The sequence below is a fragment of the Mus caroli genome, unplaced genomic scaffold, assembly GCF_978045245.1.
Source record: "Mus caroli unplaced genomic scaffold, Mus_caroli_1 scaffold_7, whole genome shotgun sequence".
In the NCBI taxonomy this organism is placed as follows: Eukaryota; Metazoa; Chordata; class Mammalia; order Rodentia; family Muridae; genus Mus; species Mus caroli.
Window position 1 is genome coordinate 86,247,321 of NW_028227262.1, and position 13,211 is coordinate 86,260,531.

At 38.7% G+C, this 13,211-nt stretch overlaps 1 non-coding gene across 1 annotated transcript; it reads left to right on the forward strand.

Annotated features, from left to right (window-relative positions):
• The first annotated feature begins 12,080 nt into the window (after nucleotides 1-12,080).
• Nucleotides 12,081-12,142, forward strand: LOC115031362 (U7 small nuclear RNA). Its single transcript, XR_003837003.1, has one exon. It is a non-coding gene; the product is annotated as a U7 small nuclear RNA (small nuclear RNA).
• The last annotated feature ends 1,069 nt before the right edge of the window (nucleotides 12,143-13,211 follow it).

A 13,211-nucleotide genomic window follows, 5' to 3' on the forward strand; every position in this document is an offset into this window, starting at 1 on the left:
CCCGGGCTTTCAATTTATGCTACTAAACTGAGCCATTCTTTACATTCATGACTGTAATCATTGTGGTGATAACAGTTTTAACAGCTAAGACCCACAGTTTTGTTTTGTATTTTTTTTTAGATATTTTATTTATTTAGATTTATAATGTTATCCCCTTTCCTACTTCCCTCTCTGAAAATCCCCTCCTGGCTCTCCCTGCTCCCCAACCCACCCACTCCTGCTTCCTGGCCCTGGCATTCCCCAAAAATGGGGCATAGAACCTTCACAGGACCAAGAACCTCTCCTCTGATTGATGACCAACTAAGCCATCCTCTGCTTTATATGTAGCTAGAGCTATGGTTTTTTTTGTTTTGTTTTTTTTTTGTTTGTTTTTTTTTTGTTTTTGTTTTTGTTTTTTTTTTTTGGTTTTTTGGTTTTTTGTAATTGGTGGTTTAGCCCCAAGGAGTTCTGGATACTGGCTAGTTCATATTGTTGTTCCTCCTATAGGGATTTAAACCCCTTCAGCTCCTTGGGTCCTTTCTCTAGCTCCTTCACTGGGGACTCTGTGCTCCATCCAATGGATGGCTGTGAGAATCCACTTCTGTATTTGTCAGGCACTGGCAGAGCTTCTCAGGACACAGATTTATTAGGCTCCTGTCAGCCAGCTCTTGTTTTCATCCACAATAGTGTCTGGGTCTTGTGATGGTTTATGGGATACATTCCTAGGTGGGGCAGTCTCTAGATGGTCATTCCTTCTGTCTCTGCTCTGAATTTTGTCTCTGTAACTCCATCCATGGGTATTTTGTTCCTCCTTCTAAGAAGGATCAATGTATCCTTACTTTGGTCTTCATTCTTCTTGAGTTTCATGTGTTTTGCAAATTTTTCTTGGGTATTCTGAGCTTCAGGGCTAATATCCACTTATCAGTGAGTGCATATCATGTGTGTTCTTTTGTTATTGGGTTACCTTACTTAGGATTATATCCTCCAGATCCATCCATTTGCTAAGAATTTCATAAATTCATTATTTTTAATAGTTCCATAGTACTCCATTGTGTAAATGTACCACATTTTCTATATCCATCCCTCTGTTGAGGGACATCTGGGTTCTTTCCAGCTTCTGGCTATTATAAATAAGGCTGCTATGAAGATGATCGATCATGTGTCCTTATTACATGTTGGAACATCTACTGGGTATATACCCAGGAGTAGTATTGCTGTATATTCCGGTAGTTCTATGTCCAATTTTCTGAGGAACGTCCAAACTGATTTCCAGAGTGGTTGTACCAGTTTGCAATCCTACCATTCCCTATCTGTACCTCTCCTGGATAGCACAGCAGAGCTGTCTTGGTGGGTGATGTGCAGGTGAAAAAGCCTCAGGGTATAGACTTCATAGAGCCCATCTTGACCCTTACCAGCTGAAGCAGACAGGAATCCTGGTTCTGGCTCTTACCTGTGCAAAGTAGAAGAGTTTCCCCTGTTGGCATATGTGCAAGAGAGCTGTCATGCAGACAAACTAAGCTACCACACAGGGTCAGTCACAGTACTTTGAGTTAGCCCACTCCTACATCTATGCCATCTATGAACTACTAAAGCACTTGAAGTGGCCAATTCAGAAGAACTAAAGCTGCAGGATTTCTCTGACACAGGGCAAGAGCAAATGAGTCCTGGTTAGGATCCGGTATTGATATCACAGCAGAAGCCAGAGTCATTGAAACAAACCAAAGAATCATTACAATGAACATTTGCAAGTGAACCTCTTTGTACAGAATGGTGTACTGTATAATACACTGCAGCTTTACAGAGAAATGAGATTATATTTTATTTTATTTTATTTTGTTTTATTTAGAGGGTTTCTTTGCAAGGACAGAGGTCATCCATGCAGTGAAAGGATTGGAATGCATGATGTAAAATTCACAAAGAACCCAATTAAAAAGGTTGAAAAACTTAAAACAGCACTAAATACTAAATGAGAAACTTAAGTGTAAGCACATAAGGTCTTAGAAGTTATATAGTTGTATACTTTTCCTTGATTATAATCTAGAACTAATATTATATATATGCATAGACAATACAGTATAATATACCATATTACAGTATAAAACTATAATATGTTATATTTCACAGAAGCTTTAAAATTTATGGAAAACTATACTCAAAGTCAAGTGGAATCTATGAAAATATTTTTCAACTTTAATTTTTCTTCAATCCCTTGAGTCTTCTAACTACCCATCTAGTTCTAATTTGTTTGGATCTCACAATATGTTAGACACATTTACAATCATATTTTATCCTTCCCTTTTGCCGTTTACATTATCTTCTCATTCTATCATGTTTCTTCTTCACTTGTATTTTCACATTGCTCCTAGTACATAATTCAGATTGTCTTTTTCTTTATGTTACATTTACAATATTCCACATACCCAGACTCCAGGGAAGCAAGAGCCTGCCAATGAGAATGACTTTAGCAATAAAAAAAAAAAAAAAAAAAAAGCGAACAAAGGGGAGATAGAACCTGTAGAGACCACCTCCAGTAGATAGGCACAGCTCCAAGTTGAGGGATAGAGCCACCTACCCATCTCAAAAGTGTTAATCCAGAAATGTTCCTGTTCAAAGGAAAGACACGAACAACAACAAAAAAAAAAAAAACAAAACAAAACAAACCAACCAACCAAACAAAAAACAGAACAAAGATTGAAAGAAAGGCCACCAAGAGACTTCCCTGCCTAGGGATCCATCCTATCTGCAGACACCAAACTCTGAAACTATTCCTGATGCTAAGAAGCACTTTCTCACAGGAGCCTGGTATGGCTGTTCCCTGAGAGGTTCGACCAGCACCTGACCAATACATCTGTAGATACTCACAGCCAACCATTAGACTGCTCCTGGGGGCTGCAGTGAAAGAGTGAGGGAAAGGACTGAAGAAGCTGAAAGGGAACTGCAACCCTATAAGAAGAACAATATCAACTAACTGGACCACCCAGAGTTCCCAGAGACTAAAACACCAACCAAGAGTACATGGAGGAATCCATTGCTCCAGATACATAAGTAGCAGAGGATGGCCTTATCAGACATCAATGGAAGGGGAAACCCTTGGTTCTGTGGAGTCTTGATGCTTCAGCATAGGGAGATGCTAGAGAAGTGAAACAGGAGTGTGGAAGTGGGTGGAAGAATACCCTCATCGAGGTAAATGGGAGGAGGGAGAGGGGAAAGGGATGGGAGATTTGTAGAGGAGTAATTGGGAAGGGGATATCATTTGAAATGTAAATGATTAGTTGTAATTGTTGGTCTTCCTATGGGATTGCCATTCCCTCAGCTCCTTCAATCCTTCCTTTAACTCTTCCATAGGGGTCACCAACCTTATCTAATCGTTGTCTGTAAATATCTGCAATAGTCTCAGAAAACTGTTCTTGGAGTTTTTCTGGGGACAGCCATTCAAGGCTCCTATTGTCTGCTATCCTCATGATTGAATTTATCTTGATTTCCAGCAGTTTCTGCCTTCTGACTGAAGAAGATCAGTCCTTACATGGCAATAAGGGTCTTCCATCTTTCACAGCATTCTCTAAGATCATATGTGAGTAATATAGTAGGTAGCAACTTTTGGGATAGCCCCTGCTCCAGTTGTTCAGGACCCACATGAAGGTCAAGCTTCACATCTGCTACATATGAGCAGGGAGGCCTATGTTCAGCCTACATATATTCTTTGGTTTGTGGTTCAGACTCTGAGAACCTCAAGGTTCCAAATTAGTTGACTCTATTGGTCTTCTAGTAGAGTTACTATCTGCTTTGGGACCTATAATCCTTCCTCTTATTATTCCATAAGAATCCCAAAGCTCCATCCACTGTTTGGCTCTGGGTGTCTGTATCTGTCTGAGTTAGCTACTGGATGGAACCTCTCAGAGGATAATATGCTGCTCTTATCTGCAAGCATAGCAAGGTATCATTAATAGTGTTAGAGATTGGTCCTAGGCCATGGGACAGGTCTCAAGTTGGGCCGATTATTGATTAGACATTCTCTCAGTCTCTGCCCCCTGCATTAATTGTAGATAGGATCAATTTCAAATCAAAACAACTCTGAGGTTCTATATTATACCCATCAGAATGGCTATGATGAACAACTCAAGAGATAGCACATGCTGGTGAATATGTGGAACAAGAATATTACTCTATAGCTGGTAGGAGTGCAAACTCAGACAACCACTTTTGAAATCAATTTTGTGTTTTCTCAGAAAACAGGGAACAGTTCTACTTGAAAATCCACTTATACCACTCCTGGGGATATACCCAAAGGATGCTCCAGCATCTCACAAAGATATTTACTCAACTATGTTCATATCTGCTTTATTTGGAATTCCACAAACTGGAAAGAACTTAGATATCATTTAACTGAAAAAAATGGATAAGGAAAATGTGGTACATCTACACAATAGAATACTGTTTAGCTATTAAAAACTAAGACTATGAATTTTGCAGACAAATGGATGCAACTTGAGAATATCATTCTGAGTGTGGTAACTCAGTCCCAAAGGGAAATGCATGGTATGCACTGAGTTATAAGTAGATATTAACCATAAAATACAGCTATCTTGTTATACACCTCAGACACCAAGAGGCAAAACAAGAATGAAGACCCAAAATAGAAACCTTGACTCTAACTTATAAAGGGGAATAAAACTGTCATAAGAGGAAAACCAAAGGAGGGAACTGGGAGGAATGGGGTATGGGGAAGGTAATGGACACTTTAGCATCAGGAGTGGGGAAGGACAGGAGAGATGACTAGAGGGCCATGAAAAGGAATGGAAATCTGCAACTGACAAGGGTGAGAAGTTACAGGGCATCTCAAAGACAAGACAGAGCCTAAGACAAGCAAGGCACCCAAAAATCAATGAAGGTGACCTTAGCTGAGACTCACTACATTGAGGATAGGGAACCTGAAGAACTTACCACCTGTAGCCAGATAGGAACTGCAGTGGAGTGATAGTGACACCAAACCACCCCCAAACTTTCAACCCCAAATCTTTCTTCAAAGTGATGTTTATTAATGATTTCTAAATAAGGATAATCAATGGAACTTTGCTAATGGGATAAGTATACATAGTATTTATATTTGTTAAAATGAGGCTGCAACTAATTGTAGTCCTTTGTCCTCTAACATCTATTCTGGATTCTCCTATCCTTTTTTCTTCATTATGATACTTGAGGCTCCTACTATCCTCAGATGATTTAGTCTTCTTCATATTCTTCCCATTCAGACTGTGACTAGTGCAAGTGTGTGATCATCATGGATGAATACAGAGGAAATCCAGTGACATTTCTGAGTATGCATCAGATTCTTTCACCTTCCACTTGAAGGAAGTATTCTATTTCTTTATGATATTCAGAGTCATGACATTATTTGGTAACCTACTATTGTGAAGAGCAAAAACTGACTTAACATGAGTCACAGATTCAGTTTTATTAAACCAGTTATGCTTTCTCATAGGTAATTTAATCTCCATCATTAAAAAAAAAAAAACAGGCCAAGAATTCAAAGGTTTGAAAATCTCAAAGCCTTGTACATTATAAACACAAAATTTCCCATGTTTCCATGGTAATTTTAGCAATAGGAGCAGCAATTGCTTCTAGGGACTACTTACCACAGACATTACTTAGAAATTCTGGTCTGCTTAGGAAGTCTCAAGTATCTTTGTGTTCACTTAAAGTTACAGGTTGAAATAGAAATCAACCTATCAACAGTAGTTATAAAGTACTAAAATACGTAGAAATAATATTAACCAACTTAGTGGTTTTACATTGAATACTTAAATGCAGTGAAAATTTTGAAAAGGAAAAACTGTGAAATAAATTGCATGCTGATGAATTTTGGGGAATTCATAACATTAAACTATACACAGCTTAAAGCAATAAAGGCATTCAATGCAAGGCCTATAGAAACCCAAAATCTTCCCCTGGTGGTGAGAAAACATTTAAAATCTATAAGAAGCAACTTCTTATTTTAGATCCATGTTGAATCTCATGAATGTTAGACACATACTCTGCCACTGAGCTATATCTTTTCTTCTGCTATACTTTATATTGTACTTTGAAGCAGGTTATCAGTTAGCATCCAAGACTGATTTGAACTCACACTATAAGTTTTTGAGTTGACCATTTTCTGCTTCAGCCTTCTTTTGGAAATATTGGTGGGTGTAACAAGATTTGACTGATGTACTTGCCTAATAATATGCAAAATGTGAGACAGCACACTACCTGATCTCAACACCTAAGTACAAATCCACAGTAACCAAAGAAGGATAGGAGTGAAGTCAAGAAAAAGGCACCAAAACAGACAGCAGAAAACACAGATATAACTTGCTCATGGGCAGCCAATTCACAAAGCTTCTAAGAACAGTGATGATTAATCTCTTTAATAAATGCCACTGAAAAAATGAATATCTCTTAACAGAAGAATGAAATTTCTCCACAATCTTAAATCACATAAAAATATCACCCTAGGAGGAGAGTTGGCCCTGCCCCTTGCCAGCTGTAGCAATCTGGAGAGTCAGCCCTGTACCTCACCTGGGCAACACAATGAAGCTGGCCTTGATGGTGAAGGTATGAGTTAGGGTATGAGAACAGCTTAGCTGGCTCAATCGCACTCTTGCTGCAGTACTTGGGAGAGTGGGTCTTCTCCTTGACTGGGAAGCACAATGGAGCTTGCTTTGGAGGCAAGGGTATGGATAAGCCTGCTCTTAGAGTAGGAGAATAGGAGAGCAGCATTGGGTGGCTTAATTGGAGCAGTGTTAGGGAGCTTGTCCTATTGGTGAAGAAAAAGAGAGCCTTTTGGTGAACATCCCAGCTACCACGTAGACCCAGATTCAAGGATCTCAGTAGCCCTCCTCAAAATCTGTATCATTGCAAACAATTAGGATTTGTGAAAGGGCCAGTACTGTTGATCCAAAGCTGTAGGAACTCCATGACACAAGGCAACAACAGAATAATCAGGAGGACTCCCAGTGAGGATATAATATTGATGGTGTTACAGAAGCCAGAGATCTCAAACCAGGACTATGACTCATTGAAATGAACATTTGCCAAGTGAAGATGTATGGAAAGAGGGATAGACTGTGTGTGATGGTTTGAATATGCTTGGCCCATAGAAGTGCTACTCTTTGCAGGTGAGGCTTTGTTGGAGGAAGTGTGTCAGTGTATAGGTGGGTTTTGAAGTCTCCTAGAACTCAAGCTCTGACCAGTGTACAAGAGTCAGCCTTCTCCTGGCTACATTTGGATCAGGATGTAGATCTATCAGCTCCTTCTACAACACATTGTCTGCCTAAATACTGCCATGCTTCTCACCTTATGATAATGGACAGAACCTCGGAAACAATAAGCCAGCCCCAATTAAATGTTGCCCTTTATAATAGTTGACTTAGTCATGATGGTACCAGAAATTGGGGCATTGCTATGATAAATGTGACCATGTTTTTGTTTGGAGGAATGTGGATTTTGGGACTTTGAATTTGAAAAGCCACAGAATTCTTTAAGTGGGATTTAATGGGGCACCCTAGTAGGAATATGGAAGCCATTGTTGCTGAGGGTAATTTGAACTCTGGAGATTGTTCTTATGATGTTTTGGTAAAGAATATTGCTTCTTTTTGTTCTTGTCCAAAGAACATGCCTGAGGCTAAGGTAAAGAGATTTATAGTAACTGCATTGACAAAGGAAGTCTCAAAAAATGTAGCATAGAGTTTGTCCTCTGGTTTACTCTTATGAAGAGCATGTTGATCAAACATAGCAAGTAAAAAGATGAAAAAAACAAAATGTATGGTTCAAAGAATAAAGGGACACCGGAAGTTTGATGAAACCAAATGTGTTCATGAATATTAAATAGAGTTAAGGGGGTAACCACAGAGCAAAATCCCACCCAGCTAAACTTGAGTATTTGCAATTGTACAAGGGAGAGTTATATCACATTATGCCTTATTATGACCTAGTTATTGTCTTCATTTAGACATAAAGAGATATGACTATGTGTCAAATTGACAAGGGTTGGACTGTGATATCTATTCTCAATTTTCACATTGATTGAGACCTATAGTGAAAACTTTAGGTCCAGGTATTGACAGAGGAAGAAGACAGAGGAAAACTGATTTCTAAGTTCCAGGCAAGCCTGGTACAAAGCAAGTTCCAGGTAAAGAAAAGTTTAAGTCCAGGCATGGTGGTATTGTTTTTTTTTTATTAGGTATTTTCTTCATTTACATTTCAAATGCTATCCCAAAAGTCCCCCAGACCCTCCCCCCCTACTCCCCTACCTACCCACTCCCACTTCTTGGCCCTGGCGTACTCCTGTACTGAGTAATATAATCTAGGCATTCAGGAGACAGAGTCTGGCAGAGCTCTAAGTTCAAGGTTAATCTATAAAGCAATTTCCAGGAAATTTGCTGAGTCCACCATTGCCGCTCAAGGAATGGCATAACATAGTTCCTGTCCCTGGAACAGAATCAGCAGGAAGTGGGCCTCCATAAGTGTTGACAGTTGCAAGGCATAAAGCTTATTTGTATATTTTATTTTATATTCCTCCTTCAGGGAAATGTTCTCTCTGCCAAGGTCAATGACTCCATGATAATTAGAGGTAGAATACGACTAGGAGGCAGGGGTGTGTCTAATATCATTAGCAAAATGGTAAATTCTGAGTACTTCAGAAAGCTCTTAAGGCTGTGGAAAAGAACTCTGAAAACATGAGTTCAAATATATACATCATATATATCTATACACACACTATCTATCTATCTATCTATCTATCTATCTATCTATCTATCTTATATATTATTTCTCAACTATGCAAAATGTAAAGGTGCAATATCAATTATATGAGAGGCTTCATGAACCTAAAAGAACAGAGGCAGCTTTACTATGAGCCATGCTATGTCCAGACTCTGAGTTCCCTTCAGGGACCACCAGGAGTCCAATTAATATGCAAAAAGCAGAGTCTTTATTCAAGTTTGAGCTTAGCCCCTCCAACCTCTTGAGCACAGTAGAAAGTGTGGAATGTGCTGAGCTGGTACAATCTATCATGGTAGCAGGGTGAGGGGATTTCTGTCTTGGAAGTATAATGATTGGTTGACATTTGCTTGGTGCATTTCTATTGGCTAGTAATTATTTCGACTTGGTATGAACAATATTTGCTAGCTTAATCAATCTACTTTACACATTGGCTACTTTTCCCTTAAGAATTGATTTGTTGTTGCTAGGAGAGGAATGGCTATTTGCCCAGAGGAATTGTGATTGTTACCATGGTGACATGGGTCCTGGAACAAGTTTGGGGCTGTCTGTTAGCTAAGTTCATTTAGAGGGCAAATAAATCATAAACTGGAGTCTGAAAGCAAAATGTAGTTTGTAATGTTAAACTGGACCCTTCAAGCTATTGTGTAAGAAAGATATTAAAGAAAAAGAAAAGAGATTTGGGCAATGATGATCACAGTGCAAGATCCTACCCTGCTAAGTTTGTTGTTCATGTTTACAAAGGTAGGCAGATTCCTGAGTTCAAAGTCAGTCTGGAACAGAGAAAATGTAGACAAAGGCATGGTAGGCATGGCAATCTGAAAATGAAATCTCACCTGGCTAGTTTATTTTCTGTAGTTGCAAAAACCAGCACATCTCTGAATTCATTTCTCATGTTTTGTTGTTGTTGTTGTTATTTTTGTTGTTGTTGTTGTTTTTGTTTTTGTTTCTGTTTTTTTTTTAAGTACTTGCCACCTTTTTCAAAGAATAAAGGGACTTTTGTCATATAATGCTGATTTGTGGGATAATCAAAAGAGACCGTGGAGTAAATAAATGACTGAATTGATATGAAAAAAAAAAAAGACCAGCATTAGTCCAAAAGAGAGAAATCTAGGCAGAGAGAACTGCTTGGAGAGTGAACACAACTCTTTTAGAATTTTCCTAAAATGACTTGGGTCAGAGAACCTATGAGCTGTCCGAAGAACTCTTAAATTTCTTCTAGCCTGAGAAAACTGTCTTTAATGGAGAGCTATCTTACATAGGGAACTGTCAACTAGCAGTGAGTTGTTTCAAACAGACCACAGTCAAAAGCTATCTACAGAGAGATGTCCAGGAAGCCATCTCAAGCAGACTTCAAGGCTGTTGGCTTGTATGCCATAATTAACTTCAAGTTGTTTTTTGTTTCCTGAAACACCCATTGTTCAGGACTCCCAACCAAGCTGAGGCTGGTCCTTGGCAGATATAATCACACTTAGGCAGTAAAGGAGTTCCAGATTCAGCAAGCAACAAAACTCAGAAGCCATGCAGCTCTAGCTTTAGTCAAGAATAGAAGGGACAATGGGACAATTGATGCTGTTTAGCTAGAACTAAGAAATTTGCTGTGATTAAGAAGAGACTACCAGCACTGAGGTGAAATCTTCTGAGAAGTGTTTTCTGAGAGTACAAAAAAGATGTGTTCCAGAGATTGCCTAGGTTTTAACTCATGTTGTTATTGGACTTGGTAATGTGTAAGAATTACCAAGGTGGTTCTGATTTTTAAGGTACGAAGGAGTCATGGATTGCAGCTGTAGTTTGGTAAATGAAAAGCCAGGGAAGGCCATTGGTGAAGGTACAGCCTCATTTGGAATTGACAGCTTAGGACAAAAGCAAATTAGTTGAAGCTTGGCACCATTTAAAGAGTCTAATGGTAAAGCCTAATTACAGTGGAAGAGTCCAGGGAATTAAACATTCCATTACTGTGGAATGATCACCAAGAACAGTACCAACAGTGGAGTGGACTCACCCAGAGCCTAGAGTGCTACAAGAGCTTCCAAGTCCTGTTTGCCTATGTAAGGAACAAAGCCATCAAGACATGGAATTCCATGAAGGTTGATAGTTGCTGTGGGTGTAAGGCTTGTTGTAAAATAATGTACTCATTTTCATGTATCTCCTTCAAGTTATGTGCTCTCAGTCAAGGTTAATGACTCCATGATAATCACAGTCAGAAGAAGTCCAGGAGACCAGGGTATAACTAATGTCTCAGAAAAATGGTAATATGCTGGGACTTTCAGAACAGCACTTAAGGCTGCAGGACAGAACTCTGAAGATATGGGTTAAAATATATATAATTCCTCAATTATATAAAATATAAGGATGCAATATAAATTATAGTAGGGGCTTCCTGGGTCTGGAAAAACAGAGGCAACTGCATTATGAACCAGCTGGTCAGATAGATAGTAAGGAAGAAGATGCAGAGATTTAGGGAGTAGCAACTGAAGGGCAAGATCTGACCCAGCTAAGCTGACAAAGCCAGGCAGATCTTTGAATTCTTTTGCAATGGTTAAAAAGAATATACTTGTCCTTTTCCTAAGAGTCAAGGGACTAAGGCCATGGAATGCTGGTTCATTGGATGATTGTCAAGAGGGAACCTAGAATAAATGACTGAATTTATTGGGGTTCAAGAATCACCACACAAACCATACAACCAGCAATCTCAGCAAGAATATTTTATTTTATGCACATTTTGATATACAACATTCAGGACCCCAAAAAGGACTTGGAAGCCTAATTGTCTTACTAGTCTGGTGTCATTGTAGGCTTTTTATAGGAAAACTAGGTTCAAAAGTTTAAAAGCAAGCAGTGAAGGGGTATAATATTTTGGCTAACTACACAAATTATTATCAGCAAATCTTTAAACTAATTGGCTCTGGGTGACATACAGGGGTAGAGGGCCAGTGGTGAACAGAGTAATTTCAAAATATAAATAATTCATCCATAAATTTTTGACCTATTATTAGAATCCTTCAGTATTAGCTATGAATAATTACTTCTGGAAAGAGAGTCTGAGAATTTGAACTTAATTTTTCCTGATGAACAAAATGGAGACTGAATACAAAATGGCTACAATAAAAAGGAACCAGCCTCAAAGAATGCAAATGTAACTAAAAGACTGGAAGTTTGGTCTACATGAGATGAGCTAGCAGAGAGCAATAGCAGTTATTTTTAGATGCTTTATTCTAGTAAGACCTGAGCTGTCTGGAGATCTCTGAAGAGTGAACACAGATCATCAAGATATTTTTTTCTTTCTAACAGGATTTCTAGTTTGGTTGGGAAATCCATAAAGAGTCAACACAGCTCTTTCAGAATTTTTTTTTATATCTCTGAGAATTTTTTTAACAGGATTTCTGGCCTTGGTCAGAAATCCCAAGAATTACTTAGAAAGCTAACATGGCTCTTTTAGAATGTTTTCAAGCAGCTATCTAGAGCAGACTGTCTGAAGAGTGAATACAGCTCTTTTACAATGTTTTGTGACTTTCTGATTTTGACCAGAACACTCATGAATTAATTTTAGAATTTTTCTAACAGGAAGAATTTTTTATAGCAGCTTTTCTGACATTGGCTAAAAAATCTATAAGCTATCCAGACAGTGTTTAGAACTTTTTTAGCAAGAGAGGTCTGTCTCAAGGAAAAAAAGCGAGCGAGCAAGTGAGAGAGAGAGAGAGAGAGAGAGAGAGAGAGAGAGAGAGAGAGAGAGAGAGAGGTTTCAATTAGAAACTTTTCTTGCAGGGATTACAGAGCCAACAACTATCTACAGAGAGCTGTCTACAGAGCCATCTAGAGCAGAAAATAGACCCTCAGCTGAGACCCACTTTTTGTTCAAATCATTTGTTCCATCACTCTAATACATACCTTTTCTCAGATACCCCTCTTCAAAGTGAGGGTGGTCCTTGACAAGGGAAAAGCTAAAGAAGTGACACAAGCTCTTTGGAGCCCAGAAGATTATGTGTGGATTCCAGACACTGGAAAAGGAAGCTATGAAGTTGAAGTTGCTTTGGATACCCGAAGATATTAGAGATGCCGGAGCTGTGGGATATCTGCAGAGAACAGCTGCAATGGAGCCAGCTAAAGAAAAAGGATTGTGTTACAGTCAACAAAGATGAAAGGACTTAGAGTATGAAGACATCTTTGACACCAGACATGGAGATGCTAAGTTTGTACATTACACAGATGGGTTTTGGTCTTGCTTTGGTTCAGCATTTCCTCACTATGGGAATTTAGAATCATAATGTATATCTTGTGATGTTGAAGTATATTGTCTGCTTTTTTTTTTTTGATGTTACAGGGAGTTAAAATTAAAAGACTGCATGAACTTTGAACTTCTAACATTATTGAGTATGTTATAGACTATGGGGTCAGGAGTGAAATGTGGTACTTTTAATATGCTTGGCACATGGAGTGGCACTATTAGAATGTGTGGTCTTCTTTAGAGTAGATGT